This window comes from Oncorhynchus mykiss, chromosome 20 (assembly GCF_057628025.1).
Source record: "Oncorhynchus mykiss isolate SJ-2025 chromosome 20, ASM5762802v1, whole genome shotgun sequence".
In the NCBI taxonomy this organism is placed as follows: Eukaryota; Metazoa; Chordata; class Actinopteri; order Salmoniformes; family Salmonidae; genus Oncorhynchus; species Oncorhynchus mykiss.
In genome coordinates this window covers 20287719-20302217 of record NC_143041.1, presented here as the reverse complement: position 1 = coordinate 20302217, position 14499 = coordinate 20287719, and the positions used below count along the sequence as shown (strand labels likewise).

Below are 14499 nucleotides of genomic sequence, written 5' to 3'. Positions count from 1 at the left end.
ATGGTAAGAATCCAACCATCTGCCTCCTGTGTCTGCATCAGGGTCTCGCCTTGTGTCATGATACACAATACCCCATAATGACAAAGCAAAAACAGGTTTTATAGAAAATGTTGCACATTTATAAAAAATTAAATCCTTGATGTTTTTACAACTTGATTGGAGTCCACCTGTGGTAAATTCAATTGATTGGACATGATTTGGAAATGCACATACCTGTCTATATAAGGTCCCACAGTTGACAGTAAATGTCAGAGCATTGAGGTCGACGGAGTTGTCCGTAGAGCTCTGAGGCAGGATCGTGTTGAGGCACAGATCTGGGGAAGGGTACCAAAAAAGGGCTGCAGCATTGAATGTCCCCAAGAACACAGTGGCCTCCGTCATTCTTAAATGGAAGAAGTTTGGAACGATCAAGACTCTTCCTAGAGCTGGCCGCCCAGCCAAACTGAGCAATCGGGGGAGAAGGGCCTTGGTCAGTGAGGTAACTAAGAACGTGATGGTCACTCTGACAGAACTCCAGAGATGTGGAGATGGGAGAAGCTTCCAGAAGGACAATCATCTCTGCACCCCTCCAACAATCAGGTCTTTATGGTAGAGTGGCCAGACAGAAGCAACTCCTCAGTAAAAGGGCCATGAAAGCCACTTGGAGTTTGCCAAAATAGCACCTAAAGGACTCTCAGACCATGAGAAACAAGATTCTCTGTTCTGATAAAACCAAGATGGAACTCTTTGGCCTGAATGCCAAGCGTCAAGTCTGAAGGAAACCTGGTACCATCCCTACGGTGAAGAATGGTGGTGACAGCATCATGCTGTGGGGATGTTTTTCAGTGGGACTGGGAGACTAGTCGGGATTGAAGGAAAGATGAATGGAGCAAAGTACAGACAGATCCTTGACCTGAAAATAGCTGTTTAGCGACTCTCCCCATCCAACCTGACAGAGCTTGAGAGGATCTGCAGAGAAGAATGGGAGAAACTCCCCAAATACAGGTGTGCCAAGCTTGTCGGGTCATACCCAAGAAGACTCAAGGCTGTAATCGCTGCTAAATGTGCTTCAACAAAGTACTGAGAAAAGCAGGGTTTGTCAACTAGGTTCTGAGCTAATAGTCGGCCGGCCAGAACATAATTAGCTCCACTACTTTTTTGTAACGTCAGCATTCATTCAGAACAATTAGCTTGATAGTAAGTATCAAAACAAAGGTGGATAATGAAAATCTAAGTTTCAGGGAAGAATGTACAGAGAGATATACGTTCACCTTACCATATTTTCCCAATGCCAAGCCAGTGTGTGTTATTTGCAATGAAAATGTTGAGGTTTGCAAAGAATTCGATCTCAGGTATCATTATGAATCTAATCATGGAACTTTCAAAGTGGCCTTACTGCCCCAGACAGCTTTAACTGCAAGCTACACACACGGCTTTTTTGGCTAAACTATCCTGTCACTTAAACGGGTTTAATCTGCAGTTACAAGAAAGAGGGGAAATAGTCATGGACATGGTGGAAAAACTTGAGGCTTTTACTAGGAAGCTTTAGTTGTTCGATTTGGACTTGTCATCTGGAAGGTTACTGGACTTCAGCACACTGAAGATCTGCAGGCAGAGGGACCGGACAACTTCTCCACCAGATTTGAAGACTACAGCATTCCCAAGGATATCATTGTGTTTGTATGTGAACCTCTCACAGTCCGCCCAGGTGGAGAATTCTCCTCCCTTGCTAAGAAAACAATACCCTCGCTGGATGAGGCCGCAATTCAAACTGAGCTGATTGAATTCCAGACATCGAGCCAAATCAGGGTTGCGCTCGGAAGTGCCGTGTCTTTTGTGTGCAATTTTGGGTGGCATGGTCAGAGGAATACAGCACAATACAGAAACGTGGATTTTATGTGCTAAAAATGTTTGGATCGACTTACACCTGCGAGTCCTCATTTTCCTAATTTTCATCTTTCTCATAAGTCTATCGAGGACTGCCAGCGCATCAAAATCACATCCGTCTCTTGACATCCACAAGACCGCGTTCGAGGGGCAATGCAACTTATCCCATTGAGTAAGTCACTTGCATTGCTTAAGCAAAGTCACCTGCATTGCTTGCTGTTTGGGGTTTTAGGCTGGGTTTCTGTACGGCACTTTGTGACAGCTGATATAACAAGGGCTTTATAAATAAATACGATTGAATTTTTTTGTTGACTTAGTGGCCTATATGACGGTATTTAGTAAATGCTAACATTGTTGTGAGTGCTTATCCAGGGATATTTAGGTCTCAGGCTAACAGTATTTTCTGTTTGTTCTGTCATTACAGGAGCAGGCTATTCCGATACAGACATTCAGATACAGACATCGCCTTTAAAAAAGAAAAATTGTATTAGGTAGAATGCAACGTTTTTGGCCCAATTTTTCAGTTTTTGATTTGTTAAAAAAGTTTGAAATATCCAATAAATGTCATTCCACTTCATGATTGTGTCCCACTTGTTGTTGATTCTTCACAAAAAAATACAGTTTTATATCTTTATGTTTGAAGCCTGAAATGTGGCAAAAGGTCGCAAAGTTCAAGGGGGCCGAATACTTTCGCAAGGCACTGTATATAAGGAAAAACGTTTAATAAATTGGAGAATAAGGCTGTAGCCTTAGCGTAACAAAATGTAGCTGTAGCGTAACAAAATGTGTAAAAAGTCAAGGGGTCTGAATAATTTCCGAATGCACTGTATATAATCTAGCATAGTGTTTTGTACTTGGGTGCACTTAATTTTGTAAAGTATTACACCCCTCCAACATAGTGTGCATTGTTTTGTGAGACACACTGAGGAATGTTCTGAATTATTCAAACAATGGCTGGCTATTGAGAATGGTCTAAAAAAGAAGCAACCTCTCTCTCTTTCTCTCTCTGTTCCCTCTCCTCTTTTTTTCTCTCTGCCTCCATCCCTTCCTCCCGTAGTCTCTCTCTTCATCATTGTTCATCTCTCTGCCATAACAACATCTCCTCACTGGAGAGTTTCTCCAGTCTCTGCGTACAGTTCAAGTCAGAAGTTTACATACACTTAGGTTGGAGTCATTAAAACTTGTTTTTCAACCACTCCACAAATTTCTTGTTAACAAACTATAGTTCTGGCAAGTCGGTTAGGACATCTACTTTGTGCATGATACAAGTAGTTTTTCCAACAATTGTTTACAGACAGATTATTTCACTTATAATTCACTGTATCACATTTCCAGTGGGTCAGGAGTTTACATACACTAAGTTGACTGTGCCTTTAAACAGCTTGGAACATTCCAGAAAATTGTCATGGCTTTAGAAGCTTCTGATGGGCTAATTGACATTATTTGAGTCAATTGGAGGTGTACATGTGGATGTATTTCAAGGTCTACCTTCAAACATAGTGCTTCTTTGCTTGACATCATAGGAAAATCAAAAGAAATCAGTCAAGACCTCATAAAAAAATTGCAGACCTTCACAAGTCTGGTTCATTCTTGGGAGCAATTTCCAAACGCCTGAAGGTACCACGTTCATCTGTACAAATAATGGTATGCAAGTTTAAACACCGTGGGACCACGCAGCCATCATATCACTCAGGAAGGAGACGAGTTCTGGCTCCTAGATATGGACGTACTGTGGTGCGACAAGTGCAAATCAATCCCAGAACAACAGCAAAGGGCCTTGTGAAGATTCTGGAGGAAACGGGTACAAAAGTATCTATATCCACAGTAAAACAAGTCCTTTATCGACATAACCTGAAAGGCCGCTCAGCTAGGAAGAAGCCATTGCTCCAAAACCGCCATAAAAAAAGCCAGACTATGGTTTGCAACTGCACATGGGGACAAAGATTGTACTTTTTGGAGAAATGTCCTCTGGTCTTATGAAACAAAAATAGAACTGTTTTGGCTATACTGACCATTGTTATGTTTGGAGGAAAAAGGGGGAGGTTTGCAAGCCAAAGAACACCATCCAAGACTGTGAGGCACGATGGTGGCAGCATCATGTTGTGGCGGTGCTTTGCTGCAGGAGGGACTGGTGCACTTCACAATATAGATGGCATCATGAGGGAGGGAAATTATGTGGGAGGAAAATTACGTGGATATATTGAAGCAACATCTTAAGACATCAGTTAAAACTTGGTCGCAAATGGGTCTTCCAAATGGACAATGACCCTAAGCATGCTTCTAAAGTTGTGGCAAAATGGCTTAAGGACAACAAATTCAAGGTATTGGAGTGGCCATCACAAAGCCCTGACCTCAATCCTATTGAACATTTTTGGGCAGAACTGAAAAGGCGTGTGCGAGCAATGAAGCCTACAAACCTGACACAGTTACACCAGCTCTGTTGGGAGGAATTGGTCAAAATTCACCCAACTTATTGTGGGAAGCTTGTGGAAGACTACCCGGCTACGTTTCTGACCCACTGGGAATGTGATGAAATAGATAAAAGCTGAAATAAATCATTCTCTCTACTATTATTCTGACATTTAACATTCGTAAAGTAAAGTGGTGATCCTAACTTACCTAAGACAGGGAATTTTTTACTAGGATTAAATGTCAGGAATTGTGAAAAATTGAGTTTAGATGAATTTGGCTAAGGTGTACGTAAACTTCCGACTTCAACTGTATATACATACATACATACATTCATACATATACACACTTTTAAAAAAAGAATATACCTTTATTATTACCTGCAAACCCTACCACCCCTCCCCCAATTGGAGTAAACTAATAAACAATAACACTTAGGCTTCTACCTTCAGTTTATACTTATTATACACCATCTATTTTACAATAGTTATATTTAGTATGTTTTTAGTCCTTCCTCTATTTCTAATGTCCATCCAGTTTCTATTTGTAAATGTGCTATTTCACCTCATTTCAGAACCCATATACATTTTACAGACCCTGTTTTACAGACCCTCTACCCTGTACATTGGTTATCTTGTTGTTATTAGTCCCACCCTTCATTCCCCTTCAACCCCTCCCGTCTATCTCTTAACACCATCCATTTTGGATTTCTATTTGCCATGCATTTTTCAACTGTGCTGTGATGTATCACAAAAGTGCCGCACCTTTCTATTCTCATAGCTTCTACAGATTGTAAATTAAATATACAATTGTTTTGCTAAAATAATGGTTACATTATTGATCGATTGACTATGACTTTTCAAATCACCCAGTATTGCTATCTGCAGCGTTAGTCCAGCCATTCCTGGACCTGTGACTAAAAACGAGCTGCATATGGACAGTACCAAAATAAATGATCTAATGACTCTGCCTCCTCGCTGCAAAATCTGCAGAGCTGGAAGATTGTATACCCCGTATATGTAACATTCTATTGGTTGCAAAAATGTTGTATTAGAATTTATATTGAACAATTTGAAGGTTTGAATCTGGCATTGTTGTGCGGGTGAATTCATAAACCATGTGCCATGGAATCGGTACATTGAAAATCTCTTCCCAAAGTTTTAGTCCTTAAATGAAATTGGTATATATTTTTATTTATCACAAATGTCTTTAACTATTTATGGTCTTTAATGCAGGGCCATCAGACAAGTTCTGTACTTTTTCCACCTTCTACTTGCCTCTTTCATTTTTGTGGTAATGCTGCAATTAGTTGGTTGTAATTTTGGGTAGAACAGACATTTCCATATGTCTGTGTTAGCTGCATGTGTGACATAACTCCACCAGTCCTAATTATGATATAATTTACAAAAATTGTACCTTTAAAAAAAATTTGATGGAAAAATACGTGTTTTTAATCAATTCGTATATTTGAGTTTAACCACAATATTTTTTGTATTATTTGTTCTGTCTTTTCAGGTGGATTAAACTGAAATAGCAACCAACTTTCTAAGGCTTGTAAAAAAAAATACGATATTTTGGAGATTATTTTGTTTTCAAATAACTGAAAGTGAGCAGATGTAATCTGAAGAAAGGGAAAAGGGCCATTCTTCAACATCGGGTGAGACATTCTTACTAATTTACTAGAGAACCATTTTGGATTTAAGTATAACTTTTGTATGACTGATGACTTTAGTGAGAGGTCTAATGCTTTAATATTTAATCATTTCTGCCCTCCGAATTCATATTCGTTATATAAATAGGCCCTTTTAATTTTGTCTGGCTTGCCATTCCACATAAAATGTAATATGTTTTGTTCATATAATTTAAAAGCAGATCGCTAGGTGTTGGCAAACCATAAGCAAATAGGTAAACTGTGATATTACTGTAGAGTTAATCAGGGTGATTTTTTCCACAAATAGACAGGTATTTTCCTTTCCATGCAAGCAAGATTTTATTTATTTTTGCTAACTTTCTGTAAACATTTATTGGAGTGAGAACATTTCTTTCTTTTGGGATTTGTGTATCGAGTATGTCCACATCCCTCGTATGTCCACATCAGACCATTTTATTGGTAAACTACACGGTAATGTAAAAGTAGCATTTTTTTGTGATCCAATATGTAATATAGTATCATAATTTATCATAATTTGGTTTTAATCCAGAGAGGTTAACAAAAGTATCTAGATCCTCTATGAGGCTGTGGAAGGATTCTAATTGTGGTTTCAAAAGAACATGAATCATCAGCGTACAATGACATCTTTGTTTTTAAGCCACTGATTAAAAACAAAATGACGTGTGCGTATTTATTCATCCCCTTTACTATGAAGCCCTGAAATAAGATCTGGTGCTATCAATTACCTTCAGAAGTCACATAATTAAATAATGTCCACCTGTGTGCAATCTAAGTTTCACATGGTCTGTCACATGATCTCAGTATATTTACACCTGTTCTGAAAGGCCCCAGAGTCTGCAACAACACTAAGCAAGAGGCACCACCAAGCTAGTGGCACTATGAAGACCAAGGAGCTCTCCAAACAGGTCAGGGACAAAGTTGTGGAGAAGTATAGATCAGGGTTCGGTTATAAAAAAAATATCAGAAACTTTGAACATCCCTCGGAGGACCATTAAATCCATTATTAAAAATGGAAAGAATATGGCACCACAACAAACCTGCCAAGAGAGGGCCGCCCACCAAAACTCACTGACCAGGCAAGGAGGGCATTAATCAAAGAGGCTACAAAGAGACCAAAGATAACCATGAAGGAGCTGCAAAGCTCCAGAGAGGAGATTGGAGTATCTGTCCATTGGACCACTTTAAGCCGTACACTCCACAAAGCTGGGCTTTACGGAAGAGTGGCCTGAAAAAAGCCTTTGTTTAAAGAAAAATATAAGCAAACACGTTTTGTGTTTGACAAAATACATGTGGGAGACTCCATATGCCTTCATCAAACATATGGAAGAAGGTACTCTGGTCAGATGAGACAACAATTGTGCTTTTTGGTCATCAAGGAAAAATGCTATGTCTGGTGCAAACCCATCACCTCCCCCCACCCTGAGAACACCATCCCAACAGTGAAGCATGGTGGTGGCTTTACAAAGTAGTGGGGGGGTGAATAGTTATGCACGCTCAAGTTTTCTGTTTGTTTCACAATAAAACATATTTTGCATCTTCAAAGTGGTAGGCATGTTGTGTAAATAAAAAGATACAACCTCCCCCAAAATCCATTTAAATTCCAGGTTGTAAGGCAACAAAATAGGAAAAATGCCAACGGGGTGAATACTTTCACAAGCCACTGTATGTCATTTAATGACAGTCACTCAAGTAACCCATGTCAGTTAAAATTTAGATTGGTAAATTAGTTTAGATAGTCTAGCCAGCTATCTAAACTTGAAGAAATCATTGCCACTCTCACTTAGATTTCATAATAAGTAATGGAAAAATGTGGAGAATAACTGCAAAAAATTCTCCCCTTGATAAAATGTGTAGAATAATTCATATTTTTTGTCAATTATTTTTGTACTCCTTTTTCTCCCCAAATTTGTGGTATCCAATTGGTAGTTACAGTCTTGTCCCATCGATGCAATTCCCATACGAACTCGGGAGAGGCGAAGGTCGAGAAACGTGCATCTTCCAAAACACAAACCCAGCCAAGCCACACTGCTTCTTGACACAATGCCCGCTTAACCCGGAACCCAGCCACACCAATGTGTTGGAGGAGACACCGTACACCTGGTGACCGTGTCAGCGTGCATTGCGCCTGGCCCGCCACAGGAGTCTCTAGTGTGCGGTGGGACAAGAACATCCCTTCCGGCCAAACCCTCTCCGAACCCGGACGACGCTGGGCCAATTGTGTGCCGCCACATGGGTCTCCCAGTTGCGGCCGTCTGTGACAGAGCCTGGACTCTAACCAGGATCTCTAGTACTACGATGCAGTGCATTAAACCACTGAAACACTCGGGAAGCCAAAATGTGTAGAATTAGCTGTATAACGACTATAACAACATAAATGTTGTGTAAAGCAAACGTATTTCTTTACCTTTTGTTAATAGAATAGATTTTCTGCTAATAGATCACTATGTACATATTAAATTATAGTTTTTCGTCTTGATTGCGAGTTAATGTGTTAGGCTATCAACTATCAATTAGCCGCTATCTGTTTGTAGATAAGCTGAGGTGAATGAAGCTAAGGTAACCAATGTGATAATGGCTGAGGTAATTTTTCCTTGTTTTTGCTGTTCTCCAAATAACATTTTAGGCCTCACTAAAACTCAGACCCTGGCTACCCCCCTGGATTTAATGTCATTGTTGTCATTGGAGAGGAACAAGGGATGTATCCCAAATGGCACCCTATTCACTATATAGTCCACTACCAGGCCCCATAGGGCCCCATAGTGCACTATATAGGGAACGGGGTGCCATTTGGGAACAGCCAGGGTGTAGTATTAGTGTAATCTGGCTGTGGTCCCATGCTACAGCTGCAGACACTAGAATGCCCCTGAGCTTTCCCATCAGGCCCTTGTTTGCAGTGTTTAACAGTTACAGTAATAACTTCCCGTTGATACCATTGTGTCAGGTCTGCCATCTCCACTTCCCCAAAGGCATGCACACACGCATGCTGGCAGGCACACTCACACACACACTCACGCACTGAGTCGCACACGCAGACAGACATGAAGACACAAATGATTTTGAATCCTTGTTGCGTGAAGCTTGTTTTAAATTGTGAAGAAGTGAGAGCCTTTTTTTTGTGTGGCTTCTCTGCAATAAGCTCTCTCCCTCAATTTTCAAATGGGCCTGATTGTTTTGCGGTCTTACAACACTTCATATTCAAAAACCGTCAAGCCCACACTACCTGTCTGGTTCATGTTGGCTCCTCAAGCCCACTGCTGCACTTTTATGTCTGTTTTTTTTTGTTTGTTATGAATGGACAGTGTTAGTCTCTATGCCACCTGATTTGCCCCGACGTAAATAATAACAAAGGCAAAAAACAACTACTGATTGTGATTATTTCCAGTGTAGAATCCCACAGTTTTATGGATGTGCTGACGATTATTGATTGGTACTTTTGTGTGGAGTTTAACAGCGCATCCGAAGATAATCATCTTTGTTAATGGGAGCATTAATAAATGTATAAGTGGTTTTGATCTGCTTTGTTGGCATGCTTTTTTTCCAGAAACTAGGTGGGGAACATTAGAAAGAGAAGCTTTGCCGCGTATGCTTATGACGTAGCCTATTTGAACATGACTCACCTACCGACTAAAAGCTTTTAGCAAGCCTTTCTCTCTTTCTGTACCTGCTTTTAAGCAGAGCCTTCAACAAGGAGGTGTGAACAGGCTTTGAATAAGTGTGAGATTAGATTATCATTTTTTTTTCAAATGTTTTCTTTGAAGGTTCGTTTTTGTTCCAGAATGAATTGATCATAGGTTACGTAACGTTATTTTAAGTTGACAAGCAGCACTTGATGTAATTACCCTCTGATAAAAATATCAGAATTAAGTTTACATGAACAAATAGAAGCAGAGCCAAGTTGATTATTTGTGCATGCCAAAGTATTTCTTACTGACTGTGTACGTCTACTGTTGCTGTACCACTATACCCTCATGGCCAGGTCTATAGCAAAAGAGAATGCATTCTCATTCCCTATAACCTGTTAATCCCTGTATGTTCGTTTGTCTCCCTGCCTGTGTTTTTTAGGGCGTAGGGGTGGACCCCCACATAGCCCTGGCCCTGCCCCCAGGATCCAAACTGGCCAAGGAGGAGGACCCCCTGTTCCCAGCCATCAGACGAGATGACCATCAGGATAGGTAGAGCAGGACCACTCTCAGGCAAGCTTCCCTTCAGATACCCACATCATCATCAGCAACTTCCCCACTCAACTCAAAAAACACTCAAAACCACCCACCATGAGTCTCATTTCTCTGATGGCTTGCTTTTGGATATTCTTTCTCTCTCTCTCCAATTCAAATGGCTTGATTGGCATGGGAAACATATAGTATATTCGGAAGGTTTTCAGACCCCTTGACTTTTCCCACATTTTGTTATGTTATAGCCTTATTCTAAAATGGATGGGGGAAAACAAATCCTCATCAATCTACACTCAAAACCCCATCATGACAAATCAAAAACAGTTTTTTAGATTTTTTTTTGCTATAGTATTAAAAATAAAAAACTGAAATATTACATTTACATAGGTGTTCAGGTCCTTTACTCAGTACTTTGTTGAAGCACCTTTGGCAGCGATTATAGCCTTCAGTCTTCTTGGATATGATGCTACAACCTGGGCAAACCTCTATTTGCGGAGTTTCTCCCATTCTTCTCTGCAGATCCTCTCAAGCTCTGTCAGGTTGGAAGGAGAGTGTCGCTGCACTGCTATTCTCAGATCTCTCCAGAGACGTTCGATCGGGTTCAAGTCTAGGTTCTGGCTGGGCCAATCAAGGACATTCAGAGACGTGTCCCGAAGCCACTCCTGTGTTGTTGTGGCTGTGTGCTTAGGGTCGTTCTCCTGTTGGAAGGTGAACCTTTGCTCCAGTCTGAGGTCCTGAACTCTCTGGAGCAGATGGATTGATGGTGCCAGGTTTCCTCCAGACGTCACGCTTGGCATTCAGGCCAAAAAGTAAAATCTTAGTTTCATCAGAGAATCTTGTTTCTCATGGTCTGAGAGTCTTTAGGTGCCTTTTGGCAAACTCCAAGTGGGCTGTCATGTGCTTTTAACTGAGGTGTGACTTCCGTCTGGCCACTCTATGATAAAGGCCTGATTGGTGGAGTGCTGCAGAGATGGTTGTCCTTCCAAACCTCTTCCATTTAAGAATAATGGAGGCCACTGTGTTCTTGGGGACCTTCAATGCTGCAGACATTTTTCGGTAGCAATTCCAACCTCATGGCTTGTTTTTTGCTCTGACATGCACTGCCAACTGTGGGACCTTATATAGACAGGTGCGTGCCTTTCCAAATCATGTCCAATCAATTGAATTTACAACAGGGGGACTCCAATCAAGTAGTAGAAACATCTCTGAACAGGATGATCAATGGAAACAGGATGCACCTGAGCTCAATTTTTGGTTTCATAGCAAAGGGTCTGAATACTTACACTACCGGTCAAAGGTTTTAGAACACCTATCCATTCAAGAATTCATGTTATGACAAGAACAGCTCAAATGAGCACAGAGAAACAACTGTCCATCATTACATGAAGGTCAGTCAATCCAGAAAATGTCAAGAACTTGGAATGTTTCTTCAAGTGCAGTCGCAAAAACCATCAAGAGCTAGGATGAAACTGGCTCTCATGAGACCGCCACAGGAATTGAAGACCCAGAGTTTCCTCTGTTGCAGATGATAAGTTCATTAGCGTTACCAGCCTTAGAAATTTCAGCCCAAAGATTCCAAGTAACAGACACATCTCAAAATCAACTGTTCAGAGGAGACTGTGTGAATCAGGCCTTCATGGTTGAATTGCTGCCTGCAAAGAAACCACTACTAAAGGATACCAATAAGAAGAAGAGACTTGCTTTGGCCAAGAAACACGAGCAATGGACATTAGACCGGTGGAAATTTCATTGAGTCCAAATTTGACATTTTTGGTTCCAACCTCTGTCTTTGTGAGACACAGTGTGGGTGAACGGATGATCTCCGCATGTGCATTTCCCAACATAAAGCATGGAGGAGGTGTTATGGTGTGGGGGTGCTTTGCTGAGGACACCGTCTGTGATTTATTTTGAAATCAAGGCACACTTAACCAGCATGGCTACCACAGCATTCTGCAGTGTTATGCCATCCCATCTGTTTTGGGCTTAGTGGGACAGTCATTTGTTTTTCAACAGGACAATGACCCAACACACCTCCAGGCTGTGTAAGGGCTATTTGACCAAGAAGGAGAGGGATGGAGTGCTGCATCAAATGACCTGGCCTCCACAATCCCCCGACCTCAACCCAATTGAGCTGGTTTGGGATGTGTCGGACCACAGCGTGAAGGAAAAACAGCCAAGTGCTCAGCATCTGTGGGAACTCCTTCAACAAGACTGTTAGAAAAGCATTCCAGGTGAAGCTGGTTGAGAGAATGCCAAGAGTGTGCAAAGCTGTCATCAAGGCAAAGGATAGCTGTTTGAAGAATCTCAAATATAAAATATTTGGTGATTTGTTTAGCACTGTTTTGATTACTACAGGATTCCATATGTGTTATTTCATAGATTTGATGTCTTCACTATTATTCTACAATGTAGAACATAATAAAAATGAAGAAAAACCCATGAATGAGTAGATGTTCTAAAACTTTTTACCGGTAGTGTATTTAAATAAGGTATTTCAGGATATACATTTTTTTGAGACATTGAGACATTTCAAATGCCATATTATAGCTCTTTCTTTCTTTCTTTCTTTCTTTCTTTCTTTCTTTCTTTCTTTCTTTCTTTCTTTCTTTCTTTCTTTCTTTCTTTCTTTCTCGCTCTCTCTCTCTCTCTTTCTCTCTCTCTCTCTCTCTCTCTCTCTCTCTCTCTCTCTCTCTCTTCTCATCTTACCAATCAATATCTATACTGGCCTGGGGATGCTTTCAAACGGGCATTCTCCTCGCAATCGTTTCACCTGTGTTCTTTTGTGTTTCATGTTTTCCTTCTAGTTTAATATTTTTTATTTTATTTTGAAACATAAAAGCATACGCTCGTCGAAGACATGGGAAAGGTTACTCATCTCAGAGCCACAGAGCTCTATTGCACGCTTAGCTTTAATGGACAATTTCCAATTTCATAGTGAGTTTGTTTAAACGGATATCAAAAACGGGTTTATCCAGACCGTGACAATATGATAACGGAATAGGAAATTGGATACCTTTAGCGTGCCCATCTCTTTCGGCTTTGGTTTTATTCAATGTTCTGGATGCTAATTGTTGGAATAATAATGAAGCCCACAGTAATTAGGAACTTGATCCATGCACATGGAGTCCAGCTTGGTTAATTAACTGAGCCAAACTAGTGGAAAGATTGAATTTAGACTACAGGCAATAAACCTTCAGAAAGTATTCACACCCCTTGACTTTTTCCACATTTTATTGTGTTACAGCCTGAATTTAAAATGGATTACATTTAGTTTTTTTTTTGTCACGAGCCTACACACAATACCCCATAATGACAAAGTGGAATTATGTTTTTGGGGAAATTTGTACAAATGAATAAAAGATGTAAAGCTGAAATGTCTTGAGTCATAAGTATTCAACCTCTTTGTTATGGCAAGCCTAAATAAGTTCACGAGTACAAATGTGTTTAACAAGATGAACGGACTCACTCTGTGTGCAATAATAGTGTTTAACATGATTCTTTAGTGTACATGCAATTATCTGTAAGGTCCCTCAGTCGAGCAGTACATTTCAAACACTGATCCAACCACAAAGACCAGAGAGGTTTTCCAATGCCTCGCAAAGAAAGGCACCTATTGGTAGATGGGTAAAAAAATTAAGAAAGCAGACATTGAATATCCCTTTGAGCATGGTGAAGTTATTAGTTACACTTGGGATGGTGTATCAATACACCCAGTCACTACAAAGATACACCGCTCAGGGATTTCCCCATGTGGCCAATGGTGACTTTAAGACAGTTACAGAGTTTAATGGCTGTGATAGGAGAAAACTGAGGATGGATCAATAACATTGTAGTTACTTCACAATACTAACCTAATTGACAGAGTGAAAAGAAGGAAGCCTGTACAGAATAAAAAATATTCCAAAACATGTATGCTGTTTACAACAAAGCACTAAAGTAATACTGCAAGAAATGTAGCAAAGCAATTCACTTTTTGTCCTGAATAAAAAGTGATATGTTTGACCAATTCAACACATTACTGACTGCCACTCTCCATATTTTCAAGCATAGTGGTGGCTGCATCATGTTATGTGTATGCTTGTAATCGTTAAGGACTAGGAAGTTTTTCAGGATAAAAAAATTAATGAAATGGAGCTAAGCAAAGGCAAAATCTTAAGAGGAAAACCTGGTTCAGTCTGCTTTCTACCAGACACTGGGAGATTAATTCACTTTTCAGCAGGGCAATAACCTAAAACAATTGAATACATTCTGAATTTAGGCCATAACACAACAAAATGTGCAATAAGTCAAGGGGAATGAATGCTTTCTGAAGGCACTGTAAGTGACTAATTTACTGTGACACCACCCCACCGTACTGTCACAATGACCCACTCCAGTCAT

The 14499-nt window shown here is 40.3% G+C and overlaps 1 pseudogene across 1 annotated transcript in view; it reads left to right on the top strand.

Moving 5' to 3' along the window:
* LOC110498749 (zinc transporter ZIP11-like) overlaps nucleotides 1-14499 on the top strand; it is a 155166-nt pseudogene that overhangs the window by 59722 nt on the left and 80945 nt on the right. The window contains exon 4 of the transcript XR_016489369.1: nucleotides 10010-10140. The product of XR_016489369.1 is annotated as a zinc transporter ZIP11-like (transcript). The remainder of the gene's footprint in view (nucleotides 1-10009; nucleotides 10141-14499) is intronic.